This window comes from Octodon degus, unplaced genomic scaffold (genome assembly GCF_000260255.1).
Source record: "Octodon degus isolate 3935 unplaced genomic scaffold, OctDeg1.0 scaffold00004, whole genome shotgun sequence".
Classification (NCBI taxonomy): domain Eukaryota; kingdom Metazoa; phylum Chordata; class Mammalia; order Rodentia; family Octodontidae; genus Octodon; species Octodon degus.
In genome coordinates this window covers 18802292-18821589 of record NW_004524580.1, presented here as the reverse complement: position 1 = coordinate 18821589, position 19298 = coordinate 18802292, and positions in this window count along the sequence as shown.

The window sequence follows — 19298 nt, the reverse complement described above, 5'->3', positions numbered from 1 at the left end:
TATGGCTCAGTGACACAGTGCTTGCCTGGCAAGTGCGAGGTCCTGAGTTCATTTCCAGCATCTCCTCCAAAGAAACCTGAAAAGTTCTAAGTAAAAGATAGGGGTTGCTATTTATTGTCTGAAACTCTGCTTTTGTGTACTCATAGCTGGTAGAGTTGATCTTCTCTGGCTGTTCCCTTTGTTCTGTTCAGGGCCTCGGACACCTCTTTCTAAATTGTCTGAATTTCTGTAAGAAGAAACAAGCAGAGAGAGGCTCTAACCTGGCCTGTGTGTGTGTGTGTGTGTGTGTGTGTGTGTGTGTACACTGGTAATCAAACTCAGAACCTTGTACTTGCCATGCAAGTGCTATATCCCCAGCTTTCTAACCTGATTTAGAAAAGAAGAGGGGAAGAGACCCACGTGTTCCCTGAGACCAGGGTCTTTACCTCTTATCTATGAAGGATGAGGTATTCTGGTGTCCTTGACAGTTGAAAAAGACAATGGTGAACAAACATGGTGGATCCACAGGAACTGGGACAGGCCCCACTCACTGGAGATAAGAGGCCATCTGGGGAAAAACACAGATGAGACCAAGAATACAAAAGGGGCAGGCTGAGGTAGGTGGCTATGCAAGCAGGGAACCAAGTTACCAACAACTCTGGACTTAAAGATAAAAAAGAGGGAGAAAGCTGAACAAAATATCAGGGAGAACAAAACTATGTGAGCAAAAGTCATTCTAAATTTAGGCCACATATTCATGGAATCTACTTGGGCCTGGTGAAGCCTAAACTGGTTCACTCTACAAGTAGGCCAGGGTTAGATGTCCTGAAATTCCCCAGCGGACTTGAGCTTACACTGAGTAACCAAAACTTTCAGGGAAAATAGACATCAAGAACTCTCTCCCAAATCCCACAGAGGGGACACACTAAGGAATTGTTCCTAGACTCATGAAAAGAGTACTGCTTAGTTCCTCCAACTTCCATTATTCGTCTTCTTCCCTCCATTTTCCTGCCTCCCCATGATAACTATTATCAAAAAACAATAATATTAGTGTTAAAGGATTTGAATTTTCTAACAGATGAAAGCTTGAATGGGAGAGAAGTTACAAGAAGGGGATTTGACTTTCTGAGGGCACAGAGGAGGAGAGAAAAAGCTGAACCAAAGTGGGCATCCTCAGCTTGAGTCCATGACTTCCGTGAGTGAGAAGAAAATTTGCACAAAGATCAGTATCTCCTCTCTAACTCACTAAGACCATGTTATCTGTTTCTAGAGAGCTGTAGGCTCTTTCTGGAGATTCTTTCTAGATTCTTGGTAGAATCTAAAACAAAGACTAGAAGCTGAACACAGACTTGCATAAGATACATGACAAAGCCACCAAGGTTTTGCATTTATTACAGGTAGGAAAAGAAATACATTGGAATGAAAGGAATATGTAGAGTGATTAAAGAGAAAAAAACAAGGTAGACTCTCCAGAGTGAGAAGGGGCCACTGAGAAAGACACAGTGGCTGGGAGGTTAACAGCAGATGTCTATCATATGTCCCATTTTTTAGTCTGATGTTAGCGCTGGGCCATCCTATCAAAAATCTGCTTGAATTTGCACTGGAGGAATTGAAGACAGCTCTTCCTGATTGGTCCCAGGGCTTGGAGCTGCTTTTCTGCGCATGTCCTAACCTCCATAACCAACAGGGCAGGCCTTCTTGCCGCATTATGCCCTAATCTCTTTCTTGAAATGTCATCATTCTATATTTTGATAAATTAGATTTCACATTACATAGAGTAAGTCCATCCATTCATCATTGAAAAAATTTTTAGAAATAATTTCTGTAAAATGTTTAGTATTTGGGAATTTATTATACCATAACTTCTGCAGGTGCAGATTCTCATCACCCTATTCTTTTAATTTTGTGAGCCTTTAAAAATACAGAAAAGTACAAAAAATAAGACAAGATATCCTTATACCGCAATGCAGAATTAGTGAGTTTGTTCATATATTTACTTGCAGAGAAATGGATATTTATATAAAAAAATGAAGCCCCTCCCAGCCCACCCCCACACTCATTCCCATCCCTTCTCCATTCTTCACAGGCCACCATCAGAAGTTTGGTCTGTATCCTTCCAATTGATTTCAAAAACATTTACATATCTATGCATAACCATTAGCAATAGAAAGTGTTGAACTTCAGGCAAATGTTTATAATTCAAATTTACAAAGTCACTGTAATATATATATATATATATATATATGTAATTCTCCAACTTTTTTCCACCTCAAACATTATTTTAGGCGTTTGCATGAACATGTGGCTTTCACCTGTTGCGTTTTTATACATGTGTAGTATTCCATCACAAGAACTTTACATTCTTGTTTTAGATGGATATTTGAATTGTTTCTAATATCTACCTTCTACAAATCAAGCCACAGAGAAACTCCCAATATTTCCTGAGTATACGCATTAATCTCTTGTCTCAGTACAGTTCAATGCCTCTGAAGCACCTACCTCCAGTTTATGAGAGAAGTAAACCTTATTTTACTTTATTTATTTATTTATTTATTTATTTATTTTTAAATTTTTTTATTTTCTTTGCCAAACCCAGGATTGAACTCAGGCCCTTGTGCTTGCCAGGCAAGTGCTTATTCTACTGAGCTATCTCCCCGGCCCCCAAAATTTTAAATTTTAAAATTTTCTTATGTGTACCTAATCTAACAGTTCCAAAGTCAATTCTAATTTTGTAAAGGTTATTTATACTGTTTCCTGTTTACAATTTGAAGTATGAACTAAAACTTAATTTTTGTTTAATAATTCTGTCTGTATTTAGAAGAGCATTTAGTTTTTCCCCCCAAGGACTAAGAAAGAAGTTCTAGTAAAAAAGGTAAAATAACATCTAAGATTCACCAAAAACCCTAAGCTCATAATAAACTTATCTGCAGTTTGAATATGCTTTCAACATTACACTTGGATATATTCTAACTGACAAGACACATTACTTTTTTTTTTCAGAGCCAAGGATTGAACTCAATCCCTTGCACTTGCCAGGGAAGCTACATTGCTATAGCAATGATTTTTACTAAAGTATTCATTTATACATTGAAGCAATGCATAGTAAAAATAAAACACAATGCTCATCCTTAACAACCATACAACCTCCAGGAAAACAGCAAGTAGAAACAAACATTAGCAATACAATGTCATAAACTCTAGCATAGTTTACTAAATGTAAATGACAAAACTGCAAAGTTTATTAAGCTTGAATTAATAAAAGTAATAGTTTCAAAATTGTAAAATTTATTGTTTCCTTCTCTTGAAAACTTCATACAAGTTTGCAATCTTGTCTATTAGTACAGACTTCTAATGGAATTTGCCTATCATCAGTTTCTGTTGCTCATCCTTAATCTGATATATGATATTGCACACATTAACAATTACTTATAGTCTAAGAGAAGCATAGTACAGATGATGTCCCTATGACTTAATGCTAAGAAATTTAAGAGGATAAATATTCGTTTGGTTTGGTTTGGTTTGGTTTTAGTGCAACCAGGGATTGAACTCAGGCCCTTGAGCTAAATATTGAAACATTTCTATTATACATAAACAAATTTATTCAACATTTGTTTGTATATTTAAATATTTGCATCATATATGATTTCTTCACTTTATGAGCTACTTATCTAATACTCATTTTTTTCTCTGAAGAAGGCTCTTTTGTTCAATCCACACAGTTCAGTGCCATGTTCTACTGCTGCACCATGTGCCCAAACATAATTAAAGGCACTTGGGACAAGTCATTTGACGACAGTAGCCAGGATTTTTTAATTTGGGGCAGAGAAAATATGTGTCAATGTTCCCCGTTCATTGAAGCTGTCAGTAGTAAAACTCAGATCCCTGTAGTCATGTTTCTCTGCCTGTGAAGACAGTTCGTTAGTGAAAGGAAGTAATGCTAAGTAGACCAAGAAAAGTATACTGAAGAGGGAGGAAAGAGATTTCTGTGGCATGCAAATCCTGGTCCTAATCCCCCTGGGGCCTCTAATGAATCCTTGTCTTTCCTGTGCCTGGTCACTCAAAGCATCCCAGGAATCAATGGACTAATCAATAGTTCCTTGTGCTGAAGTTTCTTGGAATACAATTTGAGTCATAGCAATTAGGGTTGCCTCCTTACCATCTAGTATGGAACAAAAATTCTAAATTGTAATGGTTGAAAGCAACAATTCACTTTGCTTTATGAGAAGCATGTATTGCCACTAAAATCTCTGTTTCTCTGTTATTTTAGAGTTTAACGAAGTACTACAACTACCAGAGCCTGAAAATGCTGCACATCAGTTCTATTCCCATCTTTTTATCCTAAACTCATAATGTGACCCCAGCCAACCTCAAGAAGACTGCAAAGAGAGTCTGGCCATATCTACAGACAGAAGGAGAATGAAAAATGATACATTAACTGAAAAAAGCAAAGGTTTTCCTTTGGCAAAACAAACCAAATAAAGAACAAAGGTGTCTAAAATCTGTTGCGGTTGTCACCTGTGCCTGAAGGTTTAAATATAATTCTAAATTTTACTGATGTGCACCTGAAACTCTAAATTTCTTATAAGTCATAATAGTCACCTAGAATATGAAAATGAATGATAGAGTCTACTGTGGTGGTCTATCAAGTATCAATATAAGGTGTAGTCAGATTATAACTTTGGAAGGAACCCAGACTGTATGTAGGCATTGATGATGCTTTGTTTGTCTAAGACAAATTAGAGTACAGCAGATGACAAGCAACCTGAAATCTCTTTGTGTGAGTGTGCTGTACTGGGGATTGAACCTGGGAACGTTGCACTATGAGTTCCTAACCATTATTTAAAAACTTTGACACAGGAGGCCCTTAATTCAGAATCCTTTTCCCTTAGCCTCCCAAAATGTAGGGATTATGGCTGCGAAATGAAACCTTGATATATCTGTGAGTCGTCTATATAATTGCTTTCCAGTGTCATCAGGAAGAATGGTCTTCCTACTCTCCTCCATCTTCAGCATGCGTCTCATTTTATTCACTAGTTTTTCAGACACTGTGCCATAAAACAAGCAAGATTAACCAAAGAGGCTATATGATCTGGGTTTTCCTTAGAATGATCTTTCATATTTTTTAATCATCTATCATTCACATTTTATTGGTCAAAATTGTGCCACGTGGAAAACAGAATATTTTGTTTTCCAGCCTCCATAAAATTTCAAACCACCCTGACTTCCACAACCTTCTGTGTGTAAATATTACATTCTCGTTCATAACAAGTAAACAAAAGCAAATTTCATTTAGAAGCACAAGGTGTCTATGGAGAGAAAAGTTTAGATGTTGCTAAAGAACATATGGTTGTAGTACGGACCTCTTAGGTGTTCAGTAGGCGTAATCTCTAGAGATGAAAACAAGGATTTTTCTAAATGGATTCCATTATTAGGACACAGGAGCATTCAAAAACTCACAAATTTGAGATGGGAAATTAAATGTAAAGACTAACTCATTGGCTCAGTAAAATGTTTAATTTTGGAGAAAATGAATATAAATATATTTTATTGGATTCTGGACAACATCAACAAGCTATTAAGGAAAGGATTTTAGAGGTTCAATTACCATTGGTAGATTGCATTATTTCTTCATAATACTTCCTTTCCTGCCTAGCCTTTTCCTGGATCCCCGTGAATGAGGTAACCACCCTGATCTATTAGCTTTGGGCTTGGTCACATGAACAATAACCATTCGCTGTTTCCATCCCGCGCCAATAAAAGAGCACATGTTCTCTGTCACTCTTGAGCTCCCATTTCTGGAAGTAGAACACTGTGAACACATCGTGGTTGCTTCTTTAGCCTGGACCCTAGAGAACAAGATATTTGCACTAGAACTAAACTAAAAGTCATGTCAACAAAGGTAAGACAAAGGTAACCTTCTTTTAATTCACAGTTTCATGTTTATTCTTGTTAAGTTGCAATAAATTTGGGACATCTTTCATCTCAGATATGAAGCCGACTAACAGACTTTCCACTTCACATGTTTTCTCAGAAATAGTTGATAAGATTGGGAAAGTGACCCCAAACCATTCATCTGGTAAGCAAGAGGAACAGTATCCTCCCAGAATAAGTCTACCAGATGCACCCAGTAAAAAGAACACAAGCACAGATTACGTAAATTAGTGGGACTCATACTCTGACATCAAGAGGGTAGAGGCTTATCCCATACCTGCTACAATGAAAAATTACGCTGAAATAAGGTATAAGCAAAATACAGATTTAGTAAGTAAATGATTTAACAAGTACTTGGACCCAACCCTTGGAGAGTTCTGGCTCAGTATACATTTGTGTTTCCTAAGCTAGAGTATTCCTTTGCATATAGTGATCAAAATACATCAGAAGTGGAAACAGAATCTTTTTTCAGTTCTTGTCCATTTATTTTAAGTACAATGAAAACAACTGTGTAAGCTAGTGTTAATATCATAATCATTACTAAATAAAATATGAGAATTGCCTTAATATTCAGACTTTAAGCATAGATAATTTTGTGGAGATCCTTATTCATACTTCTACACATATGGCACATACTCTGTATTCTCCAGGAGAGGAATGTATTCAGTTGTTTCACTACTGCATATAAAGTGCTCATTCTATTTTTTTAAGTACTCATTCTAGCTCTGGCACCTTAGGGATGTTCAATAAATCATTGTCTCAGAGGATGAGAGTTGTAAGAAACTTTCCAAATTATAAAGCATTTATGAATCTCTTTATGAACGGAGACCATAAACAGTGCCCCAGACTGTAAAGAGGTTTTAGTGAGGTATCAATTTTTAGTACAGTGCTATGTGCATACAAATTGTTTAGTACATTACAGTGGTTTAAACATTTTTCATCATTATGCTGGTTAGACCAAGTCTGCAGTATATAGCTATTCACCCAGTGATTTAGAGTAAAAATGAATGTTGGAAACTTCTTTTATTCAATATGTTTAGTAAGTGCTACAGTCGACCTAGTAGGGTAGGGTAGTACAGATAAGTCATTTGATGTGTAGGATTAATGACAATTGATACAACATTAAATTAAAAATGATTTTTATGTCAGCAAAAAATATAATTTGTTAAAAATATAATTTTATGTATATTATTTTGGCTTATGTCTATTGTAGTCATAATTAATCTTAAAGTCTATAAGCAAAGCTGCAAATTTTCATTAATATTTTTGCTTTACCTAAAAATAAAATGTATTATCAGTCATCACTAAGTATGCAGTTTAAACTTAAATACCTTGAGTCCAAAGACTCTCCTATCTATTTTCCCATGGTCAAACACCCCGTGCAGTAAAAAATTTGCTGTTGATGATAAGTAATAGTCAGTGGAGATGAGAGAAAATAGATTCTGCTCTATTTATTTTTCTTAACATATTATCAAGTGACATATACTTTAATGTCTTTCACCATTTAAAACTGTTGTTTATTTCATTTAATTTCAACTCTAAGGAAGTAGCGGTGACCATACTATTTTCTAAACCAGTAAGACATTAAAACTTACCCTTTATTAAACTATGACTCTCATCAAATAGATAGATTATATTTCACTTTTTATGAGCAGAATATATTTATTGGAGGAAAGAAAGCTCCTTTTCGAGAGGGACAGGAGGGGGGTCCCAAGTGGGTAGTCCCCAGGATGCTGTCTCTTTCAGGGACTTTTATAGAGGAAAACCATGCAGTAAGGCAAGTCTGAGGTGGTGGAGAATGTGGGAACTCGCTTAGGTGGGACTGAGGGGGGACAAAGCTATGATCAACCAATAAGATTACCAGCACCATTGCTCAGGTAAAATTGATTAAAGTTAGTGCCAAATGAGGAAATGAGTTACTAGCAAGGGGGCATGAAGACAGGACAAGGTCTCTTCCTGTTGGGGGATGGGTTAGTGACTCATTTGGGCTCTTTCAAGGTGATTGATACCTATTTAGAATATCAATCTGTGATGCCCATCCCTAGGGAAGTATATAGTTGTACTTGTTTCCTCTTTTGTCTTGAGGTCTGGCCCATGTGGGAGTGTCTGTCATTTTGAAGTAGCAAAGTCACCTTGTCTTCCATCTTGTCTCCTTGAGGACCTGGCCCTGTCTGGCTGCCTATAATATTTCTATCTAATTTAGCTGCTTACAACATTCCTCTCCCTGAAGAAGTAACCAGAACTGCCATGAGGGAACGATGGGTGATGACTGCTCTAGATTTTTCAGGCTGAAAAGGGTCATAGTTGTGAACCAGCAGTCAGGGATACTCTCCAGAGTTCCTATCTAAAGGCCCTCAATAGACACCAGACATTTTTTGAGTAGGTGGAATAGCTTTAAATCTGGAGGAGACAAAGCCAAAGAAACGACTAAACATGCATGGACCAAATAATAACATCAACAGGATAATTATGAATACCATCAAAAATGATTTTTATAAGGTAGACATAATGACTTCCCATAAAAATGATAAATAAGGTCCAGCAAACCTCAGCATACCATGGTCTTACATACCATTGATTTGATATCTAATATTTTGAACAGCTATTGAGACATTAGAAGAATCTGTAATGTAGTATACTTTTTTAAGTGTGTGATTATAAGATCACTAGAACTTTTTGTAGGTCCATTAGCACTGATCTCTTAAATATGAGGTCTAATCCTTTTATCGTGACCTTCCAGTTTGCAAGTGGGGCCACTGAACTACTGACACATCTGTATGAACATCTATTAAAAGTTTAACAGGCTTTCTCCTTATATTGGCAGTTAACATAGGTTCCCTCAGGCTGAAGACCCATGGCCACTTCAATCTGAAACTTCCTATGACTCCATCATGAATACTTTTTTCTTCCCTCTCTAGCAGCTTTTTTCTTCCTAATATTAATAATAGTATCCTTATTCTCATTTTCTGTCCATATTTGCATTTTATATCCTTTCTACTATGAAACACTTCAACTCAGACAAATTCATTCCTATAAACCCTCCTAGTTTCTGCAACTTGTGTCAGATCCCTGGGGCCCACTGAGAAAGGTATAACATTTTGGTTTTAAGGTCTCCTACAGGCAGTCCTACCCAAGCAATATGAGAGCAACTTCCCCTGTAGTGGATTTCCTGACATAGGATTAGACTGATAGAGGAAGGATCTTTGGAGGGCAAGCAGCTTTGCCCAAGGAACATAAAGATAGCTTCCCTTGTAATGAGGGAAGAAATCCTGGAGAGGGCTTTGCTTGCCTGGTGCTGTATGAGGTGGACAGTTAAGGCCTCGCTATGCCTCTATACACAAAATCTGGTGGATCCCAGGAAAAGGAATCTAAAAGTAATCAAACATATTTACTATAGGTTTTGCCCGTGTGATTACCTGGGTTTTGGTATGTCTAAGAAATAACAAATTTTCTGAGAAAGTGGAACATGTATAAACAAAGCATGAGCATTTGAGCTAACAGGTAAATGCATAAACTTTTTTGAGGCATAGCTATTGTAACTTACTAGCTCTTAGACCCTTTTATTTATGGAGTCTGACAGTTTGCTATAAGTCCCTCTAGCTTTAGTGAAGAAATGTCACATCTTCATTTACTATCAGCATGAAATACCTTAGTTACATCAGAAATCAAACAGATAAACCCATACACTTCTCTTGAAATATATAGCATTAAGTCAGATTAAACCAATGTTCCACTCAGTGTTTTGGATATAGTCCCCATTATAAGCAAGGGGCACTGCTGAAAGATTTCTCCTTTTAACACTGTGGCTCTGAGTTTTATGTCACAAATACAAGAACTGGCTCTATCTATAGGACCAAAGCTATTGGGCACTGTGTAGCCAGTGTCTTTAGAATTTTTTGCACTGATAGGATTTTATCTGTCCTCAGGGATCTGTTTTAACTAATGAAATACATTTTAAGTCCTTGTACATGCACAACAATATATAATATGTTGGTAAAAACTAGTCTTAGCATCATTTTGATTAGTTAGCAACCTGAATATGTTGTTTTATTTAGACAGGATAAAATCTCTCCAGAATGAGAGCTAGGCTACTAGGCATAAGCAAGATATCTCCTACATCTGTTTCTATAGATGTATCATGACTGGAAGGAAGGTGAGTGTTGAAGAAGGACAAAGAGACTTATGCCAATGTCCAGCAATAGGCTGGATTTTCCTCTAGTCATGATAACTCAGAGCTCTTCTGTGGAGAGAGCAGGAAGAGATAACAGTCTGGCCAGTCAGGCCCAGTGCCCTTCAGTCCTAATGGACCACCTGGGAAGCTGAATGTGAGCTCTAGGGCCTCCACCTCAGAGTGCAGTCTCACTTCTAGTGGCTGTTTTGGCAGTCAGAGCATGGCTTGTGGGCCTCTTAAGGTAGTCCCTCTTATACTGGCCTGGCTTCTGACATCAGTAGTGGGTGAACTTCATTATCATTGAGCTCTTCTTGGAGCCCAGAGAATCAGACTTAAGATCTACTTTGAGGCTGCAAGAAAGGCAGCCATTTTTATCTCTTTGCTTTCTCTGCATGGCTTTCTCCCAGTCCTGACTAGAGGACACTAAGGAACAGTTTTTATTAAAGTATCAAGTGAGTTGTCTGGAGCAAAAGATATCTTTTGTAGCTTTTTTCTAATATCTGGAGATGACTGAGTAATGAACTTATCTGTAAGAATAATATATCCCCCTACTGAGTTAAGATCTCAGGAAGTATGCTTTACTAGCTCCTCTATCAAAGATTCCAAGCAAAGAGTGGTGCTCAACTCTCTGTTGATGAATAGTTAAAATTTAAAATAACTAGAAGGCTTGGTTCTAGTTCTTAGACCTTCAAGAATACACACTTGAAAGAAAATGTCTTTTCTAGTTTCTTGCCTGGGTATTAGGCCAGCAGGGGTCTGACTATTTGGGCTCCAGTGGGAACAGGTAGTTCTACTGGTTGTCTATCTCTTGGCTCTTTATAACAATGTGATATTTATCTCAAAATGTAATAGCAGCTTGTAATGTTGCTTTTTGCTAGAAATCAAAGCTTTGCTTAAGATTAACATTATGTCCTTCCAATCTGATTCATAAGTTTGAGTGAGGCCTCTAAAGACCTTAATATACTTATCATGGTCATCCAAAGATTTTTTAAGATTTAACTTTATCTGTTTTAGGTCACAGAGAGAAAGGTACATGAACTCTGAAAGTTCTAAATTGCCTATTTATTTCTTTAAAGAATATCATCCTAGGGTAGCTTGTCTAAATTCAGCTAAGAATGGGTGTAGCATTGTAGATTATAGCTGTTCCAGAAATCCACCCTTTAGAAAGGCAAATAGAGGAAACCTTATTTTCAGTAATGATAGGAGAGTCTGTGATTAAGGCTATCTTGTGCTTAGGCTCCAAAAGCTGGGAATGAACAGTCTTAGCCTCCAGGATATTGAATGCCTTAGGCACCTGAACTGCCTGGTTCTCCTGTAGCTCACATCTATATTTCAAAACTATGTAATAACGACTTTCTTAACACAAACAAAATCTGAGCATAAGACTTTTTTTACCATTCTGCTTTTTGTAGTATCATTCTAGTTGTAAAACAGTGTCATAATTGACACTTTCCTCTACATTCCATTTGGATTAAATAGCTCTTTAGTGTGTATGGATGCATCTTCCACTGTACAATGATGCACTTTAAAGGAGTCAGAGACTTTGAGTGTAACATTCCCATAATCTGGAATAAAAAGAAAGTTCTGGGCATCTCTGCTTTGCCTCTAATTGATTCTCCCTCAAGGTATTCCCTGAATAGATCACTTGAGAGCAGGTAGATGCTCTTGGAGAGAGGGGAGACAAGATCCAACCAGCCTATCCACCTATGAACTGGTGCACGACTTTTGTCTCCTGAGAATTTCATGAACCATGTTCACCATGCACTTACTCTCAACGAATATTTGTAAATATATCACAATTGGTCTGGGGACAGCAATGCCTGCAAAAGCAAGCACAACTATTGCATAAAAAGGTGCATTTGGAAGCAGACCACTTTCCCTGCTGTATGGTAAAAAGAGATCACCTTTAGAGGTAGACAAAAGAGACAATTGACTGGGAGAACTTTGGCCTGGGCCCTAGTGCAAAGAAATCTCCAAGATACTGTGTTTTCCCATCTAGTCACCAGGGCAGCCTTTCCTAGAAGGACTAGGCTATATTAAATCTTTGGAACTCAAATCTTTGGAGATTAAACTCATATTTATCATCTAGCAATCATATTTTAAATATTAGTAAAAACATATTACTTTAAGGCTGACAAAAATCTTTCTTACTGTTAGTTAATATATAAGGCACAGATATAAATCATTCCATTGTTAGCTGTTGTAGAATGTAAACTATTGCAAGCTGCTTCCACCTAATTTCTGAAGGAGTGACTCATTAAGTTGTTCTACTAAAAAGTTCCCAAAGAATTTATAGTTTATTAACAAAAAGAGAGAAAAAAGTACAATAGGTACATGGAGATCTTTCAGTGGTCAAGAGCCAGTTTCCATCATGCACATGTAAGAGCCCTGGCCATGACCCCTGAGGTGTTCTCAGTTTCTATTGGCCCACACAACCCGAGATCAGTCTCCAGAAAGAATCCAGCTGTCTCTCTGATCAATATTCCATCAGCCACTGGCTTTAATGGGGATTCACCAAAAAATGGCTGGAGAAAGCTGTCCTCTGCTTCAAAGAGTGGAGGCTGCTCTAGGAGAGTTTACTAGCTGGCAAAGTAACCACTGTTTGTCCAAGTTCCACAAAGGATAGTTAATAGACTGCATAAGATTACCTAGTGCTTTATATTAAAGGTTTTAAAGTCCATAACTTAGCTTTTATGCACCTAAATGATTAGATCTAGGAGAAAACTAAATGTGTTTTTGGTCCCCTAGGTGTGCTGCTTTTGGAGATGGCTCCTTCTCGTGTCACTCAGAAGTCAGTTTTCTCCATTATGTCTCAGGTTTAGCCATCTGAAAGAGACCTTCCCAGAACACTAAGCTAGGACATGGCTTTTACGTGTGTTCTCCTGGAGTGTATAGTTCCTCTTTGTCTCATCTGACCCAGATACTGGGTATGTGTCCTTTTTCTAAAATGACTTCCCTGTCTTCAGCATTAGCAAGTGCTCATTTTCTAAGGGTTTCACTTAGTTTGGAACAGTCTATATCATTTTCCTAATTTTACATGCCTCTAAAAAGGAAAGCACAAAGAGGTAGGAAAATTAGGAATAAGGTCAAAGAAAGGAAGCTGAAACAGAGCAGGCCTGACTTTTCCTCTAGCATGTAGAGGGGAATCAGAGCCAGCCTATCTCAGTGAAACTTGTCCTCCAAGTCTTTTTTTTTTTTTTTCCTACCAGGTATTGAACTCAGGACTCTGCACCTGCCAGGCAGGTGTTTATTCTATTGAACTATCAACCCTGCTCCTTACTTTTTTTTTTTGTGGTACCAGGGAACAAACTCAGAACCTTGCACTTGCCAGGCAAGCACTTACTCCACTGAGCTATCTCCCCAATCCCCCTCCAAGTCTTTAAGAATGATTGCTGAACAAATGTCATTTAGTTGGCAAAAGGAGTACCATGTTTAATATATAGGCATGCAGGTTTTAAGTCAGAGCTAGGCTTGAAAAGTCCCATTTTGCCTAAGTTTCTATAAAGTCCACAAGAAGGCTTACTAATGTTACTTGATCTAGTGCTATTATCTAAAGTCAAGCAAAGAATACCAGTACATTTAGCATCTAGTTAAAATGTAGCATACACAAGTACAAAACAAGTCATAAAACTGTCCTATTGGAGAAATATCATAACCTTATAACATATCCATGTTTTAACTTAGATGTACCAACATTTTGACCAACATTTTAACAAAACCATGTAAGAGATACAGCATAAGCAATTATAAGCAATTTTAACAGAACTATAAGAGACAAAACTGTATGAGGCAAAGTATGAACAATTATGAGTAATGGGCCAAGACATATCAACGTTTGAAGCATAAAAAATTGTACCTAAACCAGTCCCATCCAAAATTTATGAAAGAAAAGCAAACTCATACCTCCATCCAATGATCTTGGTGGGAAAATGCAAATGATGTAGGGGAAAAATAATCTCAGTGGATGACCTCCAAATGACATAGGTGAAAAAATGAAACCCTTACCCTGAAAGGTACCTGGGACAAGTTTGTATTCTCTAAAACCAAAGAATGAATTTTAAGAACAAATTTAGGAATGAATTTTAGGAGGTTGTAAGCAGAATATATTTACTAGAGGAAAGAAAGCTCCTGTCTGAGAGAGGAACAGGAGGGGGACGCCAAGTGGGTGGTTCCCTGACAGATTATATTTTATATTAAAATGATTAAAATGTGAGAAGTAAAGAAATAAAATAAGCATTATATTTCACAATTTTATTAAAATATAGGTTAACCTGAACACACTGGCAATATCTATAACTTTATGAAAGTTATTGAGGAAGGGTTTAGAAACCAGATTTAGAAACCAGACAAAGTTATATTCAAATCTTAACCTGGTTTCTTTCTAGCATGACCTCCCCATTTCCCTTAAATTTTTAGTGGAGTCCAGACTTCTGTTTCAATAAAACAGACAGAATTTCAACCTACATCTTATAGGTGACCTGAAAATTGAATGAAATATGTATGAAAGCATCAAACACTATTTGTAGCACATAGAAAAACTTCAGAAATAGTTCATCCTTCTCTGACATGTGAAAACTGAAGTGAGATGCAGAGCAGAGATCAGACCTGTGATAATACTTTGAGACAAAGTAGAAATACAGACCTTGCCAATCAGGAGCCTAGAGCTTTTCAAGGAATTATTTATGAGCATACTTCTCATTATCTCCTCATAATTATGTGAATCTCCCTGTCTTGAAAATAACTTTCATTCGTTTATCTTGTCATAAAGTTTCTTTTGTATTTTTTTCCAGTTTTGGGCTGGAACAAAGCTGTATGCTTTGTTAGATTCAAAGATATTCTGTGTTTTATCCCTTCAAAACTTAATAATGTTCTTATAGTATCTGTTTAAACTCACATACCCAGTGACAAGCTGCATATTACCTGTGCCATTGTAAATTGCATCCAAGTGGTGAGATTAAATTATCTAGTAATTGTTTCAGTACATAGTAGTAGTTTGGTAAATCCACTCTAACAATGGGAAATACTGCATACAGACTCCTAATTTATCATTGGTTCTATTATGTAACTATAGGCTGAGGTTCAATGGTCAAAAAGGCAAAATTAATAGTTACCACAATATGTAAATTCCTAAATAGTGATTGATGCTATCATTATTGCTAATTATAATTGTTCTCTAGTAGTTGATTTTGGGCATATGCTTTGGGTTCACTAAAACTTCAGTATTTGAAGTGATGAGTAAGAAATTTCAACATTTATTAATTCTATGCTTCCAGCATTTTAGAAGTATGACACTGGATCATGTTTGGTGGCAAATAATTATTGTTCAATAAATCTTTTAGTTCAGACAACAAAATGAAATCTAATAAGTCTATATTACTGGTCAAACATTATAAAAATTGAGGAGAGTGACCCCATCAACACCCTACCTTCACTGTAACCTAGGTGAACCAGGAGGAGGCGAGAGACCCTGTCCATCTCCCATCATTATTTCAGGAGCCTCTGTCTGGAGCAATAGAGGTTCCTGGCCCATCCTATACACCGAAGGATGGGCAGTCAGTGAGGGAAATGCCTGGGACTCAGAAACCAGCTCATCCAGAGGAGCTTAGGGTAAATCCACCCTAACAATGGGTTATATTGCCTACAGACTCCTAATTTATGATTGGTTCTATTATATATCTACAGACTGAGTGCCTATGGTGAAGAAAACAAAATTAATACTTACCACAGTATGTAAATTTCTCAATTGTTCTTGATGATATCATTAATGCTAGTTGTACTTCTGTTGCTAATATGTCACATCCATTGTAATCAGTTATTGTTCTTCTTCGTGTAAGAGTATTGGGAAGCTCTGGGGTAATAACTTCACCATACCCTATGCCAAAATGCTGGGGACAGAGCCAAACAGAAACGAGCATTCCGCTCTGAATTAATTGGGAAGATAGAATTTTGGGACAGACACAAAACAAGAATGCCCTACACACAAACAACTCCCTGAGGTTATAGAGGAAGCCGGGTCAAAAATAACTTCTAACACTGAGAAAAGAAATGACAACCATAATGAAAAAAAAAAAGATCAGCATAACTAAAGGAGACATAGATTTTAAAAAGGAAAGAAGTATAGCAAGTGGTGGGAACCTTGAATGGACAGAAGTATAGCAAGTGGTGGGAACCTTGAATGGACAATACAGGAAATGATTAGAAGGCATGGATCAGATTCGAAGAACTATCCAGGAAATTAAAAGTTCCACTAAGCAAAATCACTTGAATGAAACTGAAGATACACTTTTACGCCTTCAAGACAGGATTCCAGCTACTGATCTTGTAAGGAAAAATCTTTCAAAAATGACAAGTAACCAGGAAGTAAAAATGTAACATCAGCAATATGATGAAAAGAAAAACAATGTAAGATTGATATATGTCAATAAAAAAGCAGAAGCCAGCAAAAATGACACAAAAAGATTATTGACAGAAGGGCAGAAAAATTACCAAAAATGAAGAAGAAATCTGACATAAAGATAATTGAGGCAAGTGGAACTGAAAATAAACATAATAAATGTAAACCTATACACAAAATCCAAGAAATTTTGCAAGTTAAACACTATTAGAGGCCGGCCAAATAGCTCAGCAGATTAAAGCACTTGTAAGCAGGCACAGGGCCTGAGGGTTTGATCCCCAGGCCCTCCAAGCCAGCCACATCTCCAGGGCATGCTGAGGCTGTGATTGGGACTGGGTGTGGTGGTGCACGCCTGTAATCCCAGACCTTGGCAGGCTGTGAACAGGCCGATCACTATCAGTCTGATCTACTAGTGAGACCCTGAACACCTTGTGGACCCTTCTCTAAAAATACAAAACAAAAAAAAAAGTTAGAGAAAAGAAATAGATAACACAAAGCCCATAAGAATCGTCATAGACTTCACAATATAAATCAAGTCAAGGAGAGCTTGGTGTGAAGTATTTCAAGTCCTGAAAGCAAACAATTTCCAACCCAGATTGGTGTACTTGCAAAAGTATCTTTCAAAATTAGTGGAGAAATAAGATACTTCCTTGACAAAGAATAACTGAAAAAATTCATGACTACCATACCAAACCTACACAGAGTACTAAAAGGTATACTAGAGAGAGATTAAAATGATCACAATTCCAAGAACAACAATACAAAGAAACCACTAAGCAAGAAAAGCAATTAAACAGAGGAGGAAAAGCAGGAAATCAACAGCAGGAAAATAAGATGACAAAGATAAGTCAATATATGCCAGTTATAACCATCAATGTAAATGGTCTCAATTCACCAATCAAAACAAACAGACTGACAGAATTGAGCAAGAAACAAAATCCAATCGTATGCTGTATACAACACTTTGAACTCAAAATGAAATATATAGACTGAAAATCGAAGCACTGAAAACAATACTTCATTCTGTTTGCAGACAATATGAACTTTAAACCAAGAATGATGAAAAAAGATAAAGATGGTCACTACATGCTTTTTAGGAGAAAATTCAAGAGAAAGAGACAGCAATCATAAATATACATACCATAAAGACAGGAGCATTCACATATAAGACAAATATTAATAGGCATAAAATATCAAATAAGCAGTAATACAATTGTAACAAGAGAACTTACCATCCCATTGTCACAAAAAGATAAACTAAACAACAAATCAGCAAAGAAATAACAGAGCTGAACTAAACCTATGAACAAATGGGCTTAGACCTTTATTGCATTCCACTCAAAAACATCAGAATACCTATTCTTCTCAGCTGTACACAGGATGTTCTCTAAAATAGAGTATATACTAACCTATAGAACATGCTTAAGTAAATACAAAGGAATTGAAATTATCTCATACATATTATCTGACCATGGCACAATGAAATTGGAAATTATTGAAGAAATTTCAAAACTCCATAAACACATGTAAAATTCAAAGACTCAATCCAAAACTGGGCACTTGAGATGAATACATACTTCTCAGATGAAGAAATACAAATGGTAAATAAATATGTGAAAAAAAATATTTAACATCATTGGTCACCAGAAGTGCTTGCCTGGCAAGTGCAAGGGCCTGAGTTCAATCCCAGTTCCACAAAAAAAAATACTAATTTCATTGGTCATCAGAGAAATACAAATTAAAACAAAACTGATAGTCCATCTCACCTCAGAAAGAATGACTGTCATTAAAATATCAACCAATAACAAATTCTGGCAGGGCTATGGGAAAAAAGAAAACTTCTTTACTGTTGGTGGGAATATAGACAGCTATAATCACTGTGGAGATTCCACAACAAACTATGATTAGAGATCCAATTCAATCCAGCCATTTAGCTTCTGCACATTTTCCAGAAAAAATAAAAACATCACACTACAGATATACATACATATATATGATATATAAGATATATATCTTCTATAGATATGTATATGCAAATATGTAATATATATATGCATACATAAGATGGATATGATAGTTGTACTACTAATTTATATTTTTCATTGTAAGGAACAGTATTCATATTGTGTGATCAATCTTAAATTCCTTTATCAGGCAATCTGAACAACTACTTTGAAAATAATGGTATGCAATATAATAGCCATTGTTAATTTCCTCTCATCCTGTTTTGAAATTCCATATTACTTTTATTACTTTTTACTATCTTTAAAATAAAAAAGCAGAAAACATCAGATAAATTATACCTATTTCTTTTGCATTTAAGACTACATAACAGAGAGTGTTCACTTTTCTCTGTGTGTTCCATTTGCCAAAGGATATGTTTCTACCCCCATTATCAAACCAATTAAACATGTGATCAAGCAGGTAGTTCAAACTTCTGAATTCATTAAGATGCTTCTCAGTAACCTCTTATTCAAAATTGAAATTAGGGTTTTATCAGATATAGTAAAACTGTTCCATACTTACCTGAGTAGAGCTCTTGTAGAAATAGTGTAAAAAAAAAATAAATAAAAAAAAAAAGACTGGTGTCAGAAAAACAGTCACAAAGATCTCCTAAGATTGGATGACTAAATGGAGTGAAAGCCATACAACTATTGAGTTAAAGCAGTTTGGAGCTCCCAACCAATCACTAAACACCTGTTCAAATATAGCCAGTTAATTTAAAACACAGAGAAATAATTCATTCATCTTTTCAACATATATGTTGTTGAATTCTGCTTTCGTTTCTTTACATAATAGTGTGAAATGACAGAATATATATAT